At 40.5% G+C, this 24667-nt stretch overlaps 1 pseudogene; it reads left to right on the top strand.

Moving 5' to 3' along the window:
• The first annotated feature begins 18537 nt into the window (after positions 1-18537).
• Positions 18538-24667, top strand: part of LOC147430758 (uncharacterized) — a 54298-nt pseudogene continuing 48168 nt past the window's right edge.

Consider the following 24667-nt stretch of genomic DNA (forward strand, 5'->3'; position numbering starts at 1 on the left):
CATATCATCAGTATGAAAGTCGGTATATTAATCATCAAAATAAATAAAGATATACCCATCAGTATATGCGTTGAAATAAACATTGAAACAAGAATAATATTTTGGTGTTGGTTTTTGTGTGCATGCCGACACGTATTTTGGCGACTTGTTCCGATGCTGATTCCCAGATCTATTCCAACACATATTTTGATACCTGTACCGGTGCCAAAACTTGAAAAATAAAATTAGGGAGAGAGGGTTGGGAAGTGATGCTGCATGTACTACAACACCAGGAACCGACCCAACTGCCCAAAGGAAGAGTGAAAAAGCAATTGCACTCCACCTACATTTTGACGTTGAAGAGCAAGAGGTACATTCATTATAGATGAACAAAATTGTAAGCATAACAAAACCACAAAATCAAAAGCATAAACATGAGAAGTTTCCAAAAGCATAACCAGAATGTCGACTCCCAAACCATTGGCACAACTACATGAAAATTTTCTAATCATAACTAAAACATGACTTGAAAATTGTAAGTATAACGTTATGAATATTTTCAAGCAAGAATTGTATCATGATTTGAAAACTGTAACCATAACGACAGGAAGATTCTCAAACCATACATATAACATGAATTAATAAATATTACCATATCACAGTATAATTGCAAAACCATAACCATAACATGTTTGCCATATCATAACCATAATCATAAATAGAATGCAAAACCATAAACATACACGTCAAATTGTATATGTATACGATGAATATGGTCATCCAAGATGACCATAACTACAAAAAAAATTCATATATGGAGGATGTCACCCTCATGGTAATGCCTCCTAGTCGATAGCCTCTCCCTCCTCCTACAGCTGGGTCAAAAGAGCCACAAGTCCAGGCTTGTACCCATACTTCTCCTCTCGACGTGTCGTAGGGCACTTCACAATAACTTTCTACAAATTAAATAATTAACCATAATATAAATATTCAAATAACATATACATATCCGGCAATTTAAAGCGTACGTATAATATTTACAAACTCGTGTTGAAGAGTGTCGTAACCCCCACTCCCAAGATGTGAGGATTGTCATGTGTCTCTCGTGCAATCCCTACCCACTCATCTACGTCTAACCATGCCGGCTTTGGACTGTCGTCCTTGTACCTGTCTCTCATCTCTGACCAATTGTGTGACATTGTGGCAATCGCCACGCTCAAGATTCAATCATTTGAGACTAGATCGTACCCCATTCAAACGGAGAGATGGGATATCTTCTTTGGCTCACAGGTGATATTCAACAATTCTAAGATGCATAAAATGCCAGTGAAAGACATTGAGTATCGCAAAGTATGGTTTGAGGATGTTTCCTCACCACCAATTACACAAAATATTGGACTTGCTAATGATGCACCTTCCACTAGTACACACACACATGTTGCTCCAGAGAGAGCAAAATCCTGCAGTCAAGCACTTTGAAGATCTACTCGTACATCTCGTGCACCTACATTTTGAGCCAGGTTTGGACTACTTGCTAGTCACTGATTGCGGTGAGCCCACTTGCTACAAAGAGGCCATTCAAATGGATACTAGCATAAAGTGGAAAGAGGCTATGCAATCTGAGTATAGCTCAATTTTAGCCAATGAAACTTGGGAATTGACAAAGTTACCTGCGGGTAAACACGCATTGCCATACAAATGGGTGCATAAGAAGAAGTATATCACAGATGATTCCGAGCCTAAGTATAAGGCAAGATTGGTTGCAAAAGGGTTCAAGCAAACGAAATGCGTGGATTTCAATGAAATCTTTTCTCTACTAGTCAAGATGATTGACTACATTGCGTCTTGTGCTTGGTCTATTAGCCATCGAGGACTTGGAATTGATCCAAATGGATGTGAAGATAGTGTTTCTTCATGGGGATCTTGAAGAGGATGTTTACATGAAACAACCAGAAGGTTTTGCGATAAATCCTGAGAAACCAAGACGAGAAGAACTAGTGTGTAGACTCAAGAAAGCTTTGTATGGATTAAAGCAAGGCTCAAGGCAATGGTCCATCAAGTTTGATAAGTAAATTCAGTCCCAGGGTTATGTACGGAGCCAAGAGGATCACTGCTTATACACAAAGAGGTTGAACGACGGTTCTCTCATCATTCTGATTTTGTACGTGGATGATATGCTTATAGCCAAAAAGTCAAAAGATTAGATTGCACTTCTCAAGGATGCATTTTGCTATGAAAGATTTGGGCGATGCACATCACTTTGTTGGTATGCGTATCAATAGAGATTGCAAACGTGGTATACTTGAACTTTCACAGGAAGAGTATATTCACAAGGTTTTGCAACGTTTTAATATGCAAGGGGGGAAAGCATTGAGTACCCCAATGACTGAATACAAAAACTTAGCAAGCATGATTTTCCCAAATCGGATGTTGAAAAGGTAGAGATGGCAAAAGTGTCGTATTCTTCGGCACTAGGTAATCTCATGTTCTCCATGGTTAGCACACGGCCATACATTTCATATACAGTGGGAGTGGTCAGCAGGTTTATGGCAAATCCAGGCAAAAAGCATTGGGAAGCAGTGAATTACATCTTCATATACATCAAGGACTCAGTTGGCAAGTGCTTATGCTTTGGAAACAGTGATACATCCATAGTTGGATACACTGATTCGGATTATGCGGGTTGTGTGGACAGTAGGCGATCCACATCTGGCTATGTTTCCTTGTTTACTGGAGCGGCAGTTTCTTGGAGATCATGTATCCAAAATTGCACTTTGTCTTCCACCACTAAGGCAGAGTATGTTGCAGTTTCTAGTTCCAATAAAAAGTTGTGTGGTTATCTTGTTGAGTGGGAGACTTTGGTATACACCAAAGTCCAGTGCTACATTATGGCAGTCAAAGTGCAATTGCGTTAGCAAAGAATCCCGTGTTTCACCACAAGTCAAAACACATAGAGGTCAGGTATCATGTGGTACGGGAAATTCTGGCTAGCACACGCATTGAGTTACTCAAAGTTCACACGGATGAAAATCCAACGGATGCTCTAACAAAATGCTTAGTCTCATAACAGTTTGCACATTGCATAGAGATAATGGGAAATTCTGGCTAGCACACGCATTGAGTTACTCAAAGTTCACACAGATGAAAATCCAACGGATGCTCTAACAAAATGCTTAGTCTCATAACAGTTTGCACATTGCATAGAGATAATGGGCGTAGGGTGAAGCTACACTCATGCTTCACATTTGTACAGTTGTATATAATAGTCTCTACATTCTTTAGCCACTTGGTTCATGTTGGCCTTCAAGTGGGATATTGTAAGGGTTTTAGGCAAAGTGGCCACCTAAAGCAAATGACTAGCCGTCCATCTGTTATTGGTTATAATGAGGAATAAGGAATGAGAGGCATTCTCTCTCTCATAGATCCACAAACATTGTGTCTACTGTCATCATCCCCTTCCCCTTCTATCCATCCCTTCCCTTGCACTCACCGAATTCAGTCCATCCACGATGCAAGCAAACCTCAGTCTAGAGGTGCACGGAGATCAGGACCAACGGAAACCATCTTCCAAGGTGTGTGGGGTCTTGGGTCTAAGACCGTGAGGGAATTAATGTTGTGTTTAATAAGTGTTTTGCTTAGTGCTTGAAGCTCCCATCTTCATTGCACTAGCTAGTACTGAAGGAACACAAAGAATTGGATTGTAAAATGTCTCTCTTGATGGGAGAAACCTATAATACAAAGCCTTTTGGAGGGGGGACCGGCTCCATGAAAATCCGGTCCTCAACTATTGTCAATACCTTAATATCTCTCGAGCTCTTTTGAAGTATCGTTCATGCTATCTAACTAGGTGTTATGCTTTTGTTGTTCTCTCCACCCAAGCACTCTCGTTATTCTCATTAGGAATTTATTCTAATGAAATGCTCATCATGGTCATGCTATTTTCCGCTACACACAAGTTACTAGGCCATTAAATGTTAAATTGGTATCAAAGCACAAGGTTTCTCTTTTCCCTCTCAAGAAGAGAGGTCCTCAAGCTAGCTATAAATGGTCGTTATTATTAATTGCAAATTAGTAAGTAGAATAGGGATTTTTCATCCTTTTAGTGCGCCTCTCTTGATGCAGATAACGGGGAATCACCGTCGAGAGCTATGGTCTTAATAGTGGAGTCCTACGGGGCTTACCTACGGCTTAACCACTATTAAGCTATTAGAAGCTTGACAGGAGCTGGTGTTGTTTTGGTGTTGAAGAACCCTCTCTTCTATTCCTTGCAATTAATGGTATTCGAGCCACGAGTACAGTAGCTTGAGTGCTTTCTCTAAAGGGGTAAAGAGGAGTAGCAACTAGGGCTTGAAATGCTAAAGTACACCTAAAAAGTTTACACCTAAAAGTTGTTAGAATGGCTGACAATAGTAAAGAGAGTGAAATTAATGTTGATAACTTTGATTTTGCTAATGAGCATGCTACTAATGATGCCCCTGTGCTTGCTAACTACCTTGTTTCTAGGCTTCAACAAGCCATGGGCAATCCATCCCTCCAAAGTGCAATGGCAGCTTCGTGCTCATGGGATTCTCCAAGCTCCCCACCATGACGAGAGAGTACTTAGGAAGCCTCCTTGTGAGACTCCCAAAAGAGGCCTCTCTCCGATTCGGGAAAAAGAAGAGGATCCATACAAAGGGCTCAAAAATTTTCTCCTTGATGACGCATTTCCTTCCCAAAGGATAACTCAAGAGCCCCCACTGAAGGAACGAGAAAGAAGTGAGTCTCCTGCCACCTCAGCGGAGATGGCTCCACGAAGACGGCGGGCTAAACGCTCTCCATCACCTCCTAAACAGAGAAGAACATCGCACACTTCTCCACACCATAACTCAAAGAGGGATGACAAAAAGCAAAAGAAGAAAAAGGTGAGAAAGAGGACACCCTCTTCTCCATCATCTTCATCCTCTTCCTCTCATGAAGAAGGTGATGGTGCGGATAAAGAGAACCAAGGCAAGAAGAGGTGAGAAAGAGGTCACCCTCTTCTCCATCTTCCTCAAATTTGAAAAAATAATGCCCTTTTGAACGATGGTTCCTTCATCATTCTGATTTTGTACGTGGATGATATGCTCATAGCCGAAAAGTCAAAAGATGAGATTGCACTTCTCAAGGATGCCTTAAGCAAGCATTTTTCTATGAAAGATTTGGGTGATGCACATCACTTTGTTGGTATGCGTATCAAGAGAGATTGCAAACGTGGTATACTTGAACTTTCACAGGAAGAGTATTCACAAGGTTTTGCAACGTTTTAATATACAAGGGGGGAAAGCATTGAGTACCCCAATGACTGCATACAAAAAACTTGGCAAGCATGATTGTCCCAAATCGGATGTTGAAAAGGTAGAGATGGCAAAAGTGTTGTATTCTTCGGCACTAGGTAATCTCATGTTCGCCATGGTTAGCACACAGCCATACATTTCATATACAGTGGGAGTGGTCAGCAGGTTTATGGAAAATCCAGGCAAAAAGCATTGGGAAGCAGTGAATTACATCTTCAGATACGTCAAGGGCTCAGTTGGCAAGTGCTTACGCTTTGGAAACAGTGATACATCCAAGTTGGATACACTGATTCGGATTATGCGGGTTGTGTGGACACTAGGCGATCCACATCTGGCTATGTTTTCTTGTTTACTGGAGCGGCAATTTCTTGGAGATCATGTATCCAAAATTGCACTTTGTCTTCCACCACTAAGGCAGAGTATGTTGCAGTTTCTAAGTCCAATAAAAATTTGTGTGGTTATCTCGTTTAGTGGGAGACTTTGGTATACACCAAACTCCAGTGCTACATTGTGGTAGTCAAAGTGAAATTGCGTTAGCAAAGAATCTCGTGTTTCACCACAAGTCAAAACACATAGAGGTCAGGTATCACGTGGTACGGGATATTCTGGCTAGCACACGCATTGAGTTAGTCAAAGTTCACACGGATGAAAACCCAACGGATGCTCTAACAAAACGCTTAGTCTCATAACAGTTTGCACATTGCATAGAGATAATGGGAATAGGGTGAAGCTACACTCATGCTTCACATTTGTACAGTTGTACATAATAGTCTCTACATTCTTTAGCCACTTGGTTCATGTCGGCCTTCAAGTGGGATATTGTAAGGGTTTTAGGCCAAGTGGCCGCCTAAAGCAAATGACTAGCCGTCCATCTATTATTGGTTATACTGAGGAATAAGGAATGAGAGGCATTCTCTCTCTCATAGCTCCACAAACATTGTGTCTACTGTCATCATCCCCTTCCCCTTCTATCCATCCCTTCCCTTGCACTCACTAAATTTAGTCCATCCACGATCCAAGCAAACCTCAGTCTAGAGGTGCACGGAGATAAGGACCAACAGAATAATAATCTCATCTTTTATTGGTCAATGCCTATATTCGAGGGTTCAACATAAGTACACATCCACGTCTCCATGACAATGCATGTACATATGTCCAGTATAAACCCTACTCTAGTACATGTGGATTACTTAAATGGACCGATCTAATACAAACCGATCTAATACAGACCGCCATTTCTAAAGATCATTTGTATTTTTGGAATCTATTTGCATTTCTGAAGTCTGTTTGTGTTTTTAAAGTCCGTTTGCATTATTTTATTTCATTTATCAAAGTTCGTTTGCAGTTTTGAAGTACACAAGTTGTTTCTGAAGGTCGTTTGTATCTTTTACTTTAGCGATCTAAACACAGCCACATCCTAACAACTAAACCGTGAGCATCTTTGTATGGCCAAACACATAAGCGACTAGCCCTAACTAAGATCTAAATCCTAAGTGGACTAAAATAGCCCAACCGCTTACCCTAAAAAATATACCATAAGTAGCTAGCCCTAAATGACCTGAATATCGACTAGTCCTTAGCAGCTAGAGTCTTAAGCGGCTAAGCGGTTGAAATATACCTAATCGGCTAGTCCTAAGCGGCTAAGCGGATAAATAATGAAGTGGGTAGGCCTAATCGACGCGGCTAAGAGATTGTTTACCTAAGGAGCTAGTCCTAAGCGGCTAGTCTTAAGCAGCAAGCCCTAAGCGGTAAGCACTAAGCGATCTGAATATCGATTCTCTATAAGCAACTAGCCCTAATTAAGCGGATAAACGGATGAATAACGAAGCGAGTAGACCTTAGCGGTACGGCTAAGCGACTAAATACCTAAGCGGCTATCTCTTAGCGGCCAACCCTAAGTGGTGTGAATATTAATTAGCCCTAAGCGATTAGTCCTAAGCGGCTAAGTGGCTAAATAAAGAAGTGGGTAGGACTAAGCAGCACGGCTAAGTGACTGAATATCAAAGCGGCTACCCAGAGGCAGCTAAAACTTTAAGTGGCTAGCCCTAAGCATCTAGCCTTCAACGATCTAAATAGGGACTAGTCCTAAGCGGCTAAGCGACTGAATACCTAAGCGGCTTACCTTAAGCGACAAACCCTAAGTGGTCTTAATACCGATTAGCCCTAAGTGGCTAAATAACAAAGTGAGTAGGACTAAGCGGCACGGCTAAGCGACTAAATACCTAAGCGACTAGCTCTAAGCAGCTCGCCTTCAATGGTTTAAATATGGACTATTCGTAAGCGGGTAAGCGACTAAATACCTAAGCGGCTAGCCTTAAGGGGCTAAACCTAATTAAGTGGATAGTCCAAAGCGGACAACTACATCCGATCGACATAACGTCGATTTGCCATAAGCGATCAGTATAACAACACCGATCGACGATTTTCAATGTGCATGAAGTTAGTCAAAGATAATTACAACCTAACAGTAAAACTTAACTAAAAACATTCTAACTTACATTTACAACACCTACGACAAGTCACAATTAAAAAAACAACATAATTTATTAATTTTCAAATTAATTTGCATAAGAACAGCAAAACTAATTTTAAAATGACATAAATCAACATAACTCTTCTTTTATGATCAAATGTCATTATTTTTCTTTGTTAATGATGATTTTTAATTCACCCTCTTCTCCATCTTCTTCATCCTCTTCCTCTTATGAAGAAGGTGATGGTGCGGATAAAGAGAACTAAGGCGAGAAAGAGGTCACCCTCTTCTACATCTTCCTCTCTTGAAGGGCTCGAGCGTTATCGCAAGGATAACCGTTGTTTCAAGTGCAACGAGCAAGGGCATGCGTACCGCGCTTGTCCCCAAAAGAATACCCACCATGAGCCTCTTAGAGCTACCTTGGTCGAAATCCAAGAAGAGGAATCTCACCACAAAGGATCTTCTCTATGCTATGCTTGGGGAAAGGTAAGAGAACATGATGCTTTTATTCTCTTTGACCCTGGTTCTACTCACAATTTTATATCCACAGAGTTGGCCACCAAGCTAGGCATACAAGCTTACAAGATGGGAGATGTCCTACCAAGTAGAGTGACAAATTCTACATGGTGTTTTTGCCTTAGTTGGGAGATGGATATAGCCTCCTTAACCTTTTGAAAAGATGCTTGCAGGTCATGGCTATACTCATCGACATCGAAGATCTTCCCATGTACTTTAAGTAGCAGGGGACTTTTAGATCTTCCCTCTATGATTTCAAAAGGTGTTTTTCTCGTAGAAGTATGGATAGTATTATTATACGCATACTCTACAAGAGGTAAGTACTTTTCCCATTGTGAGCATTGATCTACTTCTAGAACATAGGTCTTTAGTAGATCAAGAATCATAAGATTGGCTATCTCACTTTGGCCATCCATTTGCGGGTGATAGGCCGAAGGAAATTCAATCTTGTACATAGATTCTCGAAGAGACCTTTCCAAAAATTACTGGTCATTCTAGGATCTCTATCTGACATGATGAATGTTGGCAATCCATGGTGCTTGAAAATCTGGGATATGAAGAGAGTTGCCATTTGGTGTGCCTTAATAGTCTTCTTGACAGGGATAAAGTGTGCTTGCTTGCTAAACCTGTCGACTATTGTCCATGTTTCCATATTCCCATGGATAGACTTGGGTAATCCAAAGATAAAATCCATGGATATACTTTCCCATGGTGAATTAGGGATTGGCAATGATTGGAGTAATCCAGGTTGCTTCCCTCTATCATACTTGGTCTTTTGGCATACCACACATTTTGAAACACTCTTGTATGTCCACTTTCATGGTAGGCCAATAAAAGTACATCTCTACTCCTCAAAGAGTAGGTTGACTCCTCTATGCCCCGCATAGGGAGGAGCATGGGATTCATACATGACTTTCTCATGAAGGGAGTGGGTAACACATAGCCTATTTCCATGGAGAAGATAACCATCCTGCAAGGTGAATGGTTCCTCTTCTTCCCCAAAGCAAGGGCTGACATTATGTTTTTAAAGTTAGGGTCAGTAGCATACTTGTCTATCATAGAAGATAGATCATTGTGAGTTTCTATTGACACAGCATTAACTTTTGGTCGTCGTGAAAGTGCATCTGCCACTTGATTGTGCTTACCAACAATGTGAGCTCATTTGTTTGTCGGAAAGCTTTGTTTGTGTCATGAAGTACTTGAGACTTTGATGGTCTGTTTGTAAAATGAATGGAGTCCCCAATAGATAGTGCTTCCATGTGTCTAGGTAATGTAGAACAGCTAACAGTTTCTCATAAATGCCTAAGACCCATTCATCCGTGTTGAGCCTTCGGCTCTCATATGCTATGGCATGCCCTTCTTGAAGCAAGACTGCTCCAAGGCAATCACCACAAGCATCACATTGGACCTCAATGGCTTTGAGAGATCCGGAAGCATAAGGACTGGTTGGGAGGTAAGCTTCTCTATAGCTTGTCAAAAGCACTTTGGTCCTTAGCAGTCCATGAATACTTAACTTTTTTCTTTGTTAAGTCATGTAACGGTCCCTCTATTTGAGAGAATTTTTCTATGAAGCATCTATAGTATGCACACATACCAATAAAGCTTCTTAGCTCATGTAGATTCCTTGGATTAGGCCATGCTTTTATTACCTCCAACTTTGATGGATCCATACGGATACCATCTCGAGAGATAATATGACCTAAGTATTGAATATCTTGAAGGAAAAATTCGCTTTTCTTTTGATTGAGAAAAAGCTTATTCTCCCTTAATGCTTGAAAAATCACTTGGAGATGTTGCTTGTGTTCCTCCAAGGAATTGAAGTAGATGATGATCCCAATGAATTTGTGGTAGGGTCTAAAAATTTTCTCCATTAATCGATTGAATGTAGCTGGTACATTAGTCAAACCAAAAGGCATGACTAGAAAAACGTTGTACAAAACACGGTCTTTAGGCTATCTTCATTCACTATCCTTATTTGATGGTAGCCACTTTTAGGGTCAATCCTACTGAAGTAGGTAGAGCCTTGTAGCTTATCAAACAGATCTTCTACCTGAGGTACGGGAAATTTGTTTTTGATAGTGATATGGTTAGTGCGCGATAGTCCACACACATGTCGTATGTACCATCTTTCTTTTGCACTAAAAGGACTGTAGAACAAAAGGGAGAGGAGATAGGCCTCACCATCCCTTTGTCTACCAATTCTTGTACTTGCCTCATGATCACCTCTTGTTGAGCTTGTGAAACTCGATGAGGAGGTTTGCTAGGCGGTGAGCTTCCTGATAGGAGCTCAATTCGATGGTCATCATCCCCTCGTTTTGGAGGTAAGTCCATAGGGATATCATCGATGAACACATCTTGGAATCCTTTTAGAAAGTTAGACAAGTCTAACTCTTCTTGATTCCTACCATTCACCTTTGATGAAACATTAGGGCCTTTTAGGGACTCTTTGACAAAAATCATGTACGCAGAAACTGAGCTCTTCATTGATTTATCAAGGGTAAGAGGATTTACAAGTGGTATAGTACGACCAGACTCATTAGCACCTATATACATATTTCTTTCCCCTATAGGTGAAGTAGATTCTCCTTTCAGTGGACTTCACGATGGCAGCCATGCGGTTGACCATGGTACCCCTAGGATAGCTTCCTCATGTTGGAGAGGAGATATATAGAAATCTTCTTTGTTGACATAGCTTTGGACATGAAGCCTCAACTTCCCAATCAAGGGAGTAACGAAGGCTTGCTATCCCTTGAAACCGGCATCGGCAGTTATAGCATCTCCCATCTCAAAAGCTTGAATGCCCAACTTGGTGGCCAACTCCGTTGATTTGAAGTTGTGAGTCCCAAGCATAGGAGAGAGGTGATCCTTTGCAATGAGCATCCTCTTTTGGAGCTCAATAGTGGAAGCTCTAGGAGTCTCATTGCGAGCATTTCTTTTGGGGCAAGAACGATAACCATGTCCTTGCTCCCCACACTTAAAACAATTGTGATCCTTGCGAAAAGTTTCAAGCTCTTTAGAAGAGAGTTTATTTTTACCTTTGTAAACTCCTTTCTCCTTGGACCGATTAATGTTGTTGTTGTTGGAATGGCCTTGGGAAGAATTTTGGGCATTAATTTTTCCCTTTGCATCACTTTTGTCTTTATTTTCCATTGGCTTGACATTCCGTCTAACCCCTTGTTGAAAATTGATGCGTGAAGAAACCATGGTATGGTGGATTACTTTGTTGATAGAACCAGGCCGTTGAGAGTTGACATACTCGGCCATCTCTTCGGGTAATTTTGCACATAATTTTTGCTTTTGCTCAGCAAAGTCTATCTTTTGAAAGACAGTAGCCTTGAGATGTAAATCCCAAAACTTGTCCACATATTTGTGGATAGACTCATGAGAGAGAAGCCTCAAACTCCTCCATTCAATGAGTACTTTGTCCTTTGCATCGCTTGCAAGGAATTGCTTCATGATGGAAACTTGTAGAGTTTTCCATGTCTTTGGGGCTTCGCCATTGCCACGAAGGCTAGCCCACCATTGACGAGCCAATTTTTGGAAGTACATAGCTACATGGCATAGCTTTGAGGACTCTGTGAAGCCCTCGTCTCCAAAGGCCGCATCAAATTGTTGGATGAAGGCCAATACTTTGTCGGTAGCACCAAAGGTTCCATCATAGGTGAGAAAAGAGATACTCCTTCCTCCCTCTTTGAACTTCTTTAGCTTTTGTGACCTTCACTATGCAGGGTAAGATTTGCGATGTCCTCCCTTCTTGTATTCTCTAGGAGAATAGCCATAGCTTTCATCGGTAGAGGAGGAAGGTGAAGAAGGAAGAGAAGAGAGTGACCTCTTTCTTGCCCTTTTCTTCCTTGGTTTCCTCTCTTCCCTTTTGGAGTGACGAGGAGAAGGATTATGGGTTAACCGTTTCCTCTTGAGAGGAGTTGGCGATCGTTTAGTCCGCCTTCTTCGTGGAGCCACATCTTCAGAAGAATTTAGGGATTCATTACTTTCTTGATCTTTGGATTCCTCCTCTCTTATGGGAGAGAGTCTTATTTTGGAGGTCTCATCAAGAGGCCTCCTAAGCTCTCTCTCCTCTTGGAGAGGAAAGGAAATCCCATAAGCACGAAGTTGTTGAGTAACTTCGGCTTGAAAAGCGGGGTTGCCCATAGCTTATTGCAACCTAGTGACAAGATAATTAACAAACATGGGGGCATTATCATTAGCACCTTCATGTGCAAATCAAAGTTATCAATGTTCATTCTACTCTCTTGGTTATTGTCAGCCATGTTAATTAAAATTATGTGTTTACTTAGTGTATGCTTTGGCAATTCAAAACCTTAGTTGCTACTCGTCATAGCCTTTGAAAATAGGCACTTAAATATCTACACCCACGACTCAAATTGGTTATTTATAGAGAGTAGTGGAGTGAGTCTAACATAGCGAAGTTGCCAAGGGATAGCTCCTTTCGGACTTCTTATGGCTCAATAATGGTAAAGCAGTAGGCAAGTCGAAAAAGACTTCATTATAAGACCAAAGCTCCTAAGGTGTGCACCATATTCCCACATAGTGGGCTCAACAAAACCCATAATAGATCCCAGTCCCCAGAGAGTTTAGAGAACATGATAATAGTTGAGGACCGGATTCATATGGAGCCAGTCCCCCCTCTGATAGGCATTTGCAAGATAGTTTCTCTCATCAAGAGAGAATTGGTACAATACAATCTTTGTGCTCCTTGTGACCTAGGTGATGCAATGAAGATGAAAGGCTTCATGCATCACAAGCATAGCATAAACTTTGTAGAAAGCATTAACTATCCCAAGCCTCAGTCCCAAGGCCTCAAACACCTTCGAAGGTGGAGAAAGCTAGCGGGGAATGAGGATAGGGAAGGCGAAGAAGAAACATTCCATAGGAGAAAGAAATAATTCCTCACTTATCATCACTCTTCTTGCTAGCATACATAATAGCATAGTAATGAAGATGGAGAAGATGACAAGCTTAAGCATTGAAGCATGGCCCTTGGTTGGATTTGCATTCCATAGCCAAGAGTGTTGGTGTAGGCTCTCACTTCTCACAAGCTTGGAGAAAGAGGTGGAGTTCCTCAACTTTCACCAAGTGAGAATGAATCCACAAAATGAGTGTGTGTGTGTGTGGTGTATATCCCCCTCAACACCCCCCTTGCTTGCTTGCTTGGGGCGAGTTGTAGCTTTTACACATGTTTCAAGCTCATTGGACCCCTCTCCCCCCAAGCCAATCACATGCAGCATGTATTCAAGTACATGGGTAGTCTTTGGACAACCCCTTTGAGAGAGAGAGCTTGAAAATATCGAGATATTTGTTGGATGGAACTAGAAGCTCATTGGACCCCTGTTTAGCCCAAAAAATAACATTCAAGCACACCATGTGGTTAAGAATAGGGAGAGTCTAACATGCGTCCCATGTGCCCTTTGAGAAAAGGGGTGCCCTTTAGGTGAGTGGAAGGTTAAGTCAAAGATTCCCTTAACTTTGGGACTTTCATGCATAAGAAGCTTCTCAAGAACCTCATTAAGTTTGTAGGGTCTCTTTTTGACTCGAGCACATTACCCCCCCATGCATGGGAAGCTTCTCAAGCACCTTCTTCATTAAGTTTGTAGGGTCTCTTTTTGACTCAAGCACCTTATCCCCCATGCATGGGGATATTCTCAAGCACCTTCCTCGTTAAGTATGACAAGCACCTCAAGTAACTTAGTCATCAAGCATGACATGCACCTCAAGCACCTTAGTCATCAAGCACGACAAGGACCTCAAGCTTAGGTCAGGCGCCCACCTGAAGCTCAGCCCTAGCTTGCCTAAGGTCAAAGGACTTTTAACACTAACCATTGGAGGTCTTTAATGAAGCTAATTATAAGGTCTTTTAAGGTCCATTAGTTAACCTTGCTCTTTGACAGGCCATCTCTCATTTGGACCCCTTTACCATTGGCCCCGTGTTGAGATAGATCTGTAAGCACATGTCTATATTCTAACCCTTGTTCTTTCTTATTATCCCACATTAAATGATCAGTTTAATATGAGAAAATCATTTGATTTGGTTAGATATTAGATTTAATGACATCACAGGACCATTACATGACCTAACAAAGAAAAACGCTAGGTATATATGGTCTGCCAAAGAGAACAATGCTTTCGAAAAGCTTAAAGAAAAGCTTATCTCTCAGCCTGTGCTTACACTGCCGGATCTCTCAAAGCCATTTGAGGTCCAATGTGATGCTTGTGGTGATTGCCTTGGAGCTGTTTTGCTCCAAGAAGGTCACGCCATAGCCTATGAAAGTCGAAGACTCGACCCTATTGAGCAAGCTCTAGGCATATATGAAAAGGAACTCCTCGCAGTTCTACATGTCTTAGACTCATGGAAGCACTATTTAATGGGGACTCCTTTCATTCTGTGGACGGATCACCGAAGCCTTAAGTACTTCATGGCGCAGACCAAGCTCTCTGACAAACAAATGAGGTGGGAAAATTTCATTTCGCAATTTCATTTTCATATCGCTCACATTGCTGGCAAGCATAATCAAGTAGCCGATGCACTCTCAAGACGACCGAGAGTGAATGCGGTTTCCATAGCAACTCACAATGATCTATCTTCTATGATAGATGAGTATGCTATTAATCCTGATTTTAAAGATGTGATTTCAGCCCTTGCACTAGGGAAGAAAGAGGAACCATTTACTTTACAAGATGGTTATCTTCTCTATGGAAATAGACTATGCGTTACTAACTCACTATGTGAGAAAGTAATGTATGAATCTCATGCTCCTCCTTATGCGGGGCATAGAGGGATTCAGTCTACCCTAAAATGGATTGAAACATATTTCTATTAGCCTACCATGAAAGCAAATAGTTCTAAATGTGTGGTATGCCAAAAGACGAAGTTTGATAGAGGGAAGCAACATGGATTGCTTCAACCTTTGCCAATTCCTAATTCACTATGGGAGAGCATATCCATGGATTTTATCTTTGGATTGCCTAAGTCTATCCATAGGATTATGGGAATATGGACGATAGTAGATAGGTTCAGCAAACAAGCTCATTTTATATCTGTACTCAAAAAGACTATTAAAGCCCATCAAATGGCAACCCTCCTTATATCACAAATCTTCAAGTACCATGGCTTGCCAATGTCCATAGTTTTGGATAGAGATCCTAGATGACCAGTAATTTCTGGAAGGGTCTCTTTGAGAATTTAGGGACAAAGCTAAACTTCTGTTCGGCCTATCACCCGCAAACGGATGGCCAAAGTGAAATAGCTAACCTAGCAATTCTTGATCTACTAAAAGCCTATGTCACGAGGGAGAAGTACTTACTCTTAGTGGAGTATGCCTACAATAACACTATACATACTTCCACGGGAAAAGCACCTTTTGAGGTAATTGAGGGAAGATCAAAAAGTCCCCTGCTACTTAAGGTACACAGGAAGATCTTCGCTGCAGATGAGTATAGCCCAGACCTACAAGAATCTTTTCAAAAGATTAAGGATGCTATCTCTATCTCATAGCAAAGGCAAAACGTTGCTGCTGATAAGCACAGAAGAGCCCAAGCCTTTAAAGAAATGATTGGGTCTTACTAAAATTTCCCAAGGCTCGATTAAAGCACACGACGAGCAAGAATCCTACAGGACACCAAAAGTACTATGCTAAGTTAGCAAAAAGGTACTATGGTCCCTTCCAGATTCTTATGCCAATCAATGAGATGGCCTATCAACTCAAGTTGCCCAGCCATTGGCTCATACACAATGCTCTCCATGCGAGCCTACTAAAGCCTTATAAAGGAGAGCCACCTCAAGGACCAACTATTGAAGACCCACCGAAGATCGAGGACCAAGAAGAGGTGCTTCAGCCTGAGTCCATTCTCTGACATGGAGACAAGGTATTAAGAGGCGGTAAGACTATCCGATGATATCTTATTAAGTTTAAGAATTATTCTTTTGAAGGTGCTAGATGGATGCAAGGCATACAATAATATAAAGGATACCCTAAACCTTGTCAATGCTTACGGTGCTTCCCTAGAGTAAGAAAATGTACAAATTTTTAAAATGAACAAAGTTTTTGTCTTATAAGACTCTCTTTTTCTTTATTGTGCACAAAAATGAAGTAGTATGCATGCATAGATCAAGTTTGCAGAGACGACGTCTCCCAAACACCAAGTAGAGCTTGTCACTCTACTATGGAAGATTGATAGGACTAATGTGCAGACATGATTCCGGCAGCTTAGGCTCTCAAGCGCCAAATGGATTAGTTATCCATTCTGGAATGATGTCGTAGGGTAACATAGGGATCCTCTACCCGCTAGAAAAAGGACTAATGAATAGGCTTTATCTTCTCTATCCCATAGTCAAAGACGACTATGATTTCAAGAGACTAGAGGTAATGTCATAATAACTAATATCTAATTCTCCTAAATGATTTTCTCATGTTAAACTGATCATTTAATATGGGGAAGTGCGAGGGGAGAAAAAGCTAGAATATTGGTTAAGCTGGCCGACCGGCCATAGTAGGGATCCAAAGGAGGGAAAATAGGGATACAAAGGGGGGGCCATCTGCAAAAGAGCAATGTGCAACAATGGGCTTTAAAGAGCCTAAGGTTCAGCCCATTAAGACTTCCAAAATGCTAAGGTTACAAAATTCAAAGGTTGTGTCTAATGGTCAAAGATTAGTTAAATTGGATGCTTAGTGTGTGTGTACCAAAAAAGTCTTCACAACTCCTACAAAGGAGGGGGCGAGCCTTGCAAGTAGGGGATGAGAGAGAAACACACACACACATTCACAAGCTTCCTTTACACAAAGGAAAGAGGGACACTTGTCAACTCCCTAACCCAGATGTCCACAAGGTGTACTCAAATCCTATTGGATGGCCATGGAGGTGGACCAATGAGAATTAGGCTAGAGTAAATCTACTTTAATTAATTTAAAAACACTCAATAGAAGAACCAATAAGAATTAAGCTCTGTGAAAGACTATTGGACGGTCTCCCAAGGGGTCCAATGAGCATTCAACAGCCAATGGCTTGACCGATTCCTATTGGCTAGGAGACAAAGGGGTCCAATGAGAGTATAGTTGCATTTATTAATTACCTAAAGCTCTCACAAAAGAGGAAAGGGGGACACATGTCAAAAGACTATTACTTATGCTTCTTAAATTCCATTGGCTAAGCCTGGGGAGGTCCAATGAGGTGCCATCAAGAGCAATCAGCAAGAGGGGTCGACCAAGAGAGAGAGGGGGCTGATTTTCTCAAGTCATTATCCACACACACTCACACAAGCTCATGTGTGAAGCCTAGAAGACTCTCTCTCTCTCTCCTTCTCAAGCTTTAATGGAAAGCTTATCACCTACTCCAAGCTTGTGAGAAGGGAGGCCTACACCAACAACTCTTGGCTTTGTGATGCAAATCCAACCAAGAGCCAAGCTTCAATGCATTCTCATCTCCTAATACGAGTGATTATTTGAGGAGATGTATATCTTTCTCGTAAGACTACTCCTTCTTCCTCTCAATCTACTCTCATACCCCGCTAGCTCTCACCATCTTCCAAGATGTGTGAGGTCTTGGGTCTGAGACCATGAGGGAATTGATGTTGTGTTTAATACGTGTTTTGCTTAGTGCTTGAAGCTCCCATCTTCATTGCACTTGCTAGTATTGAAGGAACACAAAGAATTGTATTGTAAAATGTCTCTCTTGATGGGAGAAACCTATAATACAAAGCCTTTTGGAGGGGGGGACCGGCTCCATGAAAATCAGGTCCTCAAATGTTATCAGTAGCTTAATTTCTCTCTCTTTTGAAGTATTGTTCATGCTATCTAACTAGGTGTTATGCTTTTGTTGCTCTCTCCACTCAAGCACTCTCATTATTCTCATTAGGAATTTATTCTAATGATTCATGCCATTTTCCTATACACACATGTTACTATGCCATTAAATGTTATACTCTTGTTTCCTTTTGAAAGGGAAGCTCACACTGAATTGAATATAATATGCTACGAGCCATAGGGGGGCCAATCTCAGAAATGGTACGAGATTCTATAACAAAATGTAAAATGTGTTTTGTCTGGATATGCCTTACAGGTTATCGTACGAGCTCATTGGCTTGATTATAAGGTATCGACAGTGTATGTGACTTGGCACGTTGGCAGTCGATGTTGCAAAAGCTGGCGGATCGCCCAATTTGGAAGCCGGGGCCAAGGGTTGCTCGCTTCATGGCACGTTAAGTATAAATAGTAGAAGCTGCAAGCAGCTCATGCAGAGGTCGCTATGACAATGGCAGCGTCGTTATCGATGGTGATATTGGGGTCCATCGACCTCCTCCTTGCATTCCCTGCTTTGCTTGCAGCAGCTCATGATGCGCCATGGAAGCTTAGCACGCCTTCATCCGCTTTAGAGTACGCAGCAGTTCATGGCTTTGCGCAGATAGCTGGTACGCCCCGTGTGAACTAAGCAATTGGGTGAGCACAAAATTCAGGCGTGTATGCATGAGAGAGAGAGAGAGAGAGAGATTATGGATTCGATACAGGCAAAGAGGACGATTGCGCGAAACTATCAGTAGACGAGTGTGCATTCTCTGGTTTCGGGGCTGGCAAATGTGTGGTTGTCAAGGATGGCCACATTGACGGATTGGTCACCCGTAGCTGCAAGGTTTGTTCTTCAATTTATATTTATTAAAAATCTCTCTCTCTCTCTCTCTCTCTCTCTCTCTCTCTCACACACACACACACACACACACACAAGTCGCCACGGAATTATGAACCCCAGAAGAATTATCTTCCCTTCTTCTTTTCTATTCTTGTCTCTCTTTTTTCTATTATAGCCAAGCCCCAGCATGCATTATTGACATCAGTGGTGTTTAATAAAATTTGCAAATATTGTGATCACATAATATTAGGACAACACCCTAGATTGTAGTGCTACTAATTCTTATGATTTTTCTACATCAAGGAGTTATTACGATGATCAACCAATCAGAATCCAGAACGAAAAGTTCTCCCGCATTCTAGATGCCAAGTTCTCAATCTTATTAGACGGAATCTTCGTAGATTTTGCTTCACTCTATCTTCTCCCAACAGCGGGCGCAGGAAGCAAAACTGTTGTCTGCCAGACTTGAACCCGAGTGCTCAGGGACACGGAGATGTCACATGCACTAATCATCACACCATGCTTAGCTCATTGACCACACTGTGAGCAGGCTATTACAAAACAATAAAATATTTTGTCTTCCTTTCAATACGTAGCTACACTCCCTCTCTCTTTGTGCCTCACGTACTCCTCTGTGTCTCTGTGTCATGGATGCTTGAGAGTCAATCGCTTATGACATCACCTGCATCATCGCCCGCATCATCACTAGAAGATTTTAAAGCTTGGAGAAGATTTCGAAAGAATCTAGAAGTTCCTGAAAATCTAGAAGGTTCTAGAAGATTCTAACCTCCTCAAGCACTGGTATAAATAGGGATCTTGGGCCACAAGCCCCTCAGTCTTGCTAAACTGTTATGAGCGCATGCTTGAAGTCAATCGCTTATGACATCACTTGCATCATCGCTGATGTCATCACCTATGTCATTGCCTGCATCATCACCTATGTCATCACCCGTATCATCAGTAGAAGATTCTAGAAGCTTGGAGAAGATTCCACAAGAATCTAGAAGTTTCTGGAAAGCTCTAGAAAGTTGAAGAAGGTTCTAGAAGAACTACAAGGAACAAGAAGAATTTTAGAAGATTCTAAACTCCTCAAGAAGAACCTAGAAAGTTCTAACCTCCTCAAGTAACCTCCTCAAGCACTAGTATAAATAGGGATCTTAGGCCACAAGCCCCTCACTGTCGCCAACACCAGTTGTGAGGCTCCAATGAGGAAATCCCTCTTCTAGTCCTTATGTTCAAGTCTTGTCCTTGCAATCAAACCTTGTCTTGTACTCGTCATGTAAGCCTAATCTTTTATCTAGCTCTCTTAATAAATTATTAAGTCTCGTTAACAATATTAAGCTTATCATCAAATTCAAGTTCTTGTACATTGTGAGCACCTCCTCTTGCTCTCTTCTAGCTCTATACGCGCTCATAACACTCTGTGTCTCCTGTCCCACCAATTTCTCCTTCATCTTCGCTTTTCTACTCGTGCTCGATGATAAGCATTGTAGAAGATTCTTGCTTGTTTTCTTTTTTGAAATGTGTAGCACATACTAGGTGTGCTTCTTTTTGGTCTACATAAGCCGGTATTCCCTACTAGATGTGCTTCTTTGTGGACTACGTGAGTAGTTCATAGTAAAGGGTTGGATTTTTGGTGCATCTTCTGGACCATTGGATAAAGCTTGTGGATTAGTGCCATTAGTGCCACATGACAAGCTAATGATAATAAACTTTTTTTAAATTATGTATTCTAGGGTTTTGTGAGAGGGTGTTGACATTTATGTGTCTTTTTTTTTTGTCTTTCTAAAAGAAACCTTTAGTGTTGTGTTGGGTTAGGGAGATTCTTTTCATTTCACACCCTACATGATGGAGACTTACCTTTCATTTCACATCATGACATGTCTTTGTTGTTGTTAAATTCTATTGTTTTAGAATGCTAAAGTGAAGCTTCACCTTGCATAAATTTTAGTAAATTTTACACATACACATGTTTTTTTGTATTCTATTATTGTTTTAGAAAGCTAAAGTGAAGCTTCACTTTGCATAATTTTAATAAATTCTATACACATACATATATATTAATTAGTTCTTTTTATTTCACCTTTCATTTCACAACTTCACATGGCTTTACATTTCTTGCACGTTCGAGAAAGTCTCTTTTCTTAAGCGGCTGCTGATCAAGTTTCTTCCTCACAAAGAAGAAAATAAAAAATACTAGCAAAAATTTTGAGATTTGTAAAATTTTTATACGATTTTCTCACATATTTCATCGATTTTTCTTCTATTTACCATGGTTTGCAATTACCTAGTCTCGATTTTCAATCGACTCAAGACTAAGCTGAGGCAATCCTTTCCCAAACACTGATACCAATTTAATTCAACCTAACAATTTTATCACTTTCTTATTGTTTTTGAAAGCAGTCATGAATGTTTCACTTGTTTTAATAGCAAAAGACTCACAATTGTGAGTAATTAAATTATATATGTACCTTTCGCTTTAAAGGGACAATTGAGCATTGTGTCAAACATTATTTTTATGCTTTTGAGATATATAGTAATTTAAATAGTTCATTGTTATATATATATATATATTTTTAAATGGTATTTTATTGTGATATTATATGTTTTTAAATACCAGTGTCACAAAGAAGACTCTTATTATGAAATTACTTCCAATAGTTTGAGTAGGCCATAGTGAAAGAGTGAAAGAGCCCACGTTCTCCCTTCCTTTCATTTAGAGAAAGAGCTTCTTTCACAAAAGTCTAGTGGGCCTAGAATAGAAACACAATTCTTCTTTGCACCTCTCCCCATCCCCAATGGTCACCATTATATTAACTTTGAAAGAGAAAAATGTTCCAATAAGTACATCAAGGCTTCAAATGACTTGAAAGTGTGTGTGTGCTCGCATGCACATGCATCTCTCTTTCTCTCTCTCTCTATCTCTCTCTAAAATCTCTCTCCATTAAAGTGTTTGAGAAAAAACATTTTTCTAAACATACAAAACTCTTTTTTTTGAATTTGCCAAGAGAAAATTTTAGAAAATTAGATTTATTTTTCAACTTTTTATACTATTTTCCTCTATTTTGGGATGGAATTACTCCTTTTCTCCTTGTTCTCAACCAGCATTTTTAACATTGAAAACATCACGATATTAAGCTAGGACCCATTTTTCTTGAACACAGACCATTTTAATATGTCAAATGTGTTCTAATAATGACTCAGTTTATCACAATAAAAGAATTTGCTTTCTTGAGGCCGTCGTGAAGTCTTTATCTTGTTTGGACTACATAAGTGTACCATTGGATAAAGGGTTGGATTTTAGGTGCATATTTGGACCATTGGATAAAGCTTGCAGATTAGTGCCAGCTAGGTGTTGACATTTGTGTACCTCCCCGTCTTCAAAGAGGGGCTAAGTATTGTATCAAACATTCTATTTTATGCTTTTTGGAATCTATTGTAGTCTAAATATTTCATTGCTACATTTTTTTTGCCATAAAAAACATAATATCATATTGTGATACCACATGTTTTGAAATACTGGTCTCTCTCTCTCTCTCTCTCTCTCTCTCTCTCTCTCTCTCACACACACACACACACACACACACACACACACACACACACACACACACACAAAAAGACGTCTCTTATATTGAAATTCTTCTCAATAGCGTCATGTAGGCCATAGTGAATTTTCACCTTGTTTTTTTTATTAAAAAAACGCACAATGGTGAGTGAACAATATTAACATGTACAGAATTAAAAAAATAGCAATTTTAGGTCATGCTCGAGCCGAGCCATGATGTCTCCCAACAATTGTAAGTACATCCCAGCTCACAGGGGAGCCATCCCGCAACATTTTGAAATTAAGGATGGAGGGAGGACCTTAATTTCACTGAGATCTTAACAGCATAGAGGGACTCTGCTCTTATGCTTTGCATCACCTAGTTTTACAAGATTGTGCACGCATGCACATGTGGAAGGGGTTGAACCATAGCGGGCACACTTTAAACCCCTCATCTTTGTGATAGAGCCAATGGTAAGGTTAACTAATTCTGAAAAATGCCAAATAAACTTAAGGACATGGTCATGCTAACAAAAGGATATGGGGCCTCTAAGGCTCTTTAAAACATGTGAACCCACTCATTCAGCAAAAGTCCCATCGGAGTAAGTATGTTCAACATTCAAGCAGCACGTATGGTAAAAGAGCCAATTTCAAGACAATTTTGTAATCATTTTTAACATTTATTAGAGGATTTTGTCGTTCCCAAATTTTTGAATATCTAAATTTCCACCAAAATCCTCATGAAAAGTCGACTCGAATGACACCAAGATTGATATGTGTAGGTTTTTTTCAATGCTCCATCTGGAAAAATTCAATTTTGAGATTTTTTGAAGCATTAGAGACACTCAAGGCCCAATGTTGTACACGTTTCGGCAAATCACAATGAGGCACATAAGCAAGATTCTACAAATATGCCAAATTTTTTGTCTCTAATTGGAGGCGGATCTGTCCTAACTTGGGGGTCAAAAAAAAGTTGTCTCTAAATTGGCTCCTTTACCCTAGCATGTGGCTTTTGCTAATCTTCGTAAACTTTTTGATTTCTTTGAGAGAAGGAGACAAAAGTTTGAATAATTTTGGCATTACAGAAAGTTGAGGACATTATAGAGCTAGAGTACAACAAAACAAGGGACTGCTTCATTGCTTGTGGCCTTTATAGTGGAGTCTTGCAACACACAATGAAATTTAAAGACATGATGGATTGTGGGTTTCTCGATGGGTTTTGCTCCAAGGGTTGCGAAGTGAAATGCCACTCCTTATACAATCACATATTATTGGTCGCAGGTAACCATGATGTGAGATAAGATTATTTTTCTCTGTAGTGTTTGGGGGTGTGTATCTTAATTTCAACCCTGTGCTAGTAGGAAATTAGAAAATTGTTGGTTTGACAGAAAATGAGGGGATTATTTTTTGCCATTTATATAGGATAACGGTAAATCTATAACAACTCTTTAAAAGTTTCCTATTAGGAAAACTAGCAAGGATGTATGTGATCATACTTTACTTAGAAGGAATAGTACATGTAATAAGAGTTCCCTTCTTAGAAACTCTCTCTCATGATCGCCTTCTCATGATTTGTGCAGGATCTGAGTTATTGCCTGCATTGTGCACGAGCTATAACTCTAGAACCACCTCCATGGATAAAAAATCCCTATCTTCTCCAAATGGCACAAGATTGCAAGTAAATCAAGGAAGGAGTGATGAATTGGGCAATAAGACCTTTTTCAAACTTAATTGCAATAACAATGAGAGTAAGTCAGCAATATTACAAGATGGACTCAATGGGATAACAAGGAGGGGTCCAAACACCCTTAATACAAGCAAAACTGCACCAATGTTGGTTGCACCAGATGATTGCAGTTGTGACAGTGACGAATGCTCATGTGACTGTAGCGATTGTAGCTGTCCATCATGCAGTTGCAGTTGTAGTTGTGGGTGTAGTTGTGGGTTTGGTTGTGGTTGTGGTTGTGGATGTTCTTGTGGATGCGGAATCACAGGATGCTATTGTAGTTGTGGCTGTAGTTGTGGTTGCTCTGTTTCTTGTGGTTGTGGTTGTGCTTGTGGTTGTGGTTGCTCATGTGGTTGCAATTGTCATTGTTCTTGCCCTTGTACTTGTGCTCCTGAAATTCAGGCTGTCATTACAACAGTGACTGAAACTGAAACCCATATTATTACTGCCCTCCAATCTGCAATAGATGTTGGACTTGAAGA

This window comes from Adiantum capillus-veneris, chromosome 21 (assembly GCF_014529385.1).
Source record: "Adiantum capillus-veneris isolate H3 chromosome 21, ASM1452938v2, whole genome shotgun sequence".
In the NCBI taxonomy this organism is placed as follows: Eukaryota; Viridiplantae; Streptophyta; class Polypodiopsida; order Polypodiales; family Pteridaceae; genus Adiantum; species Adiantum capillus-veneris.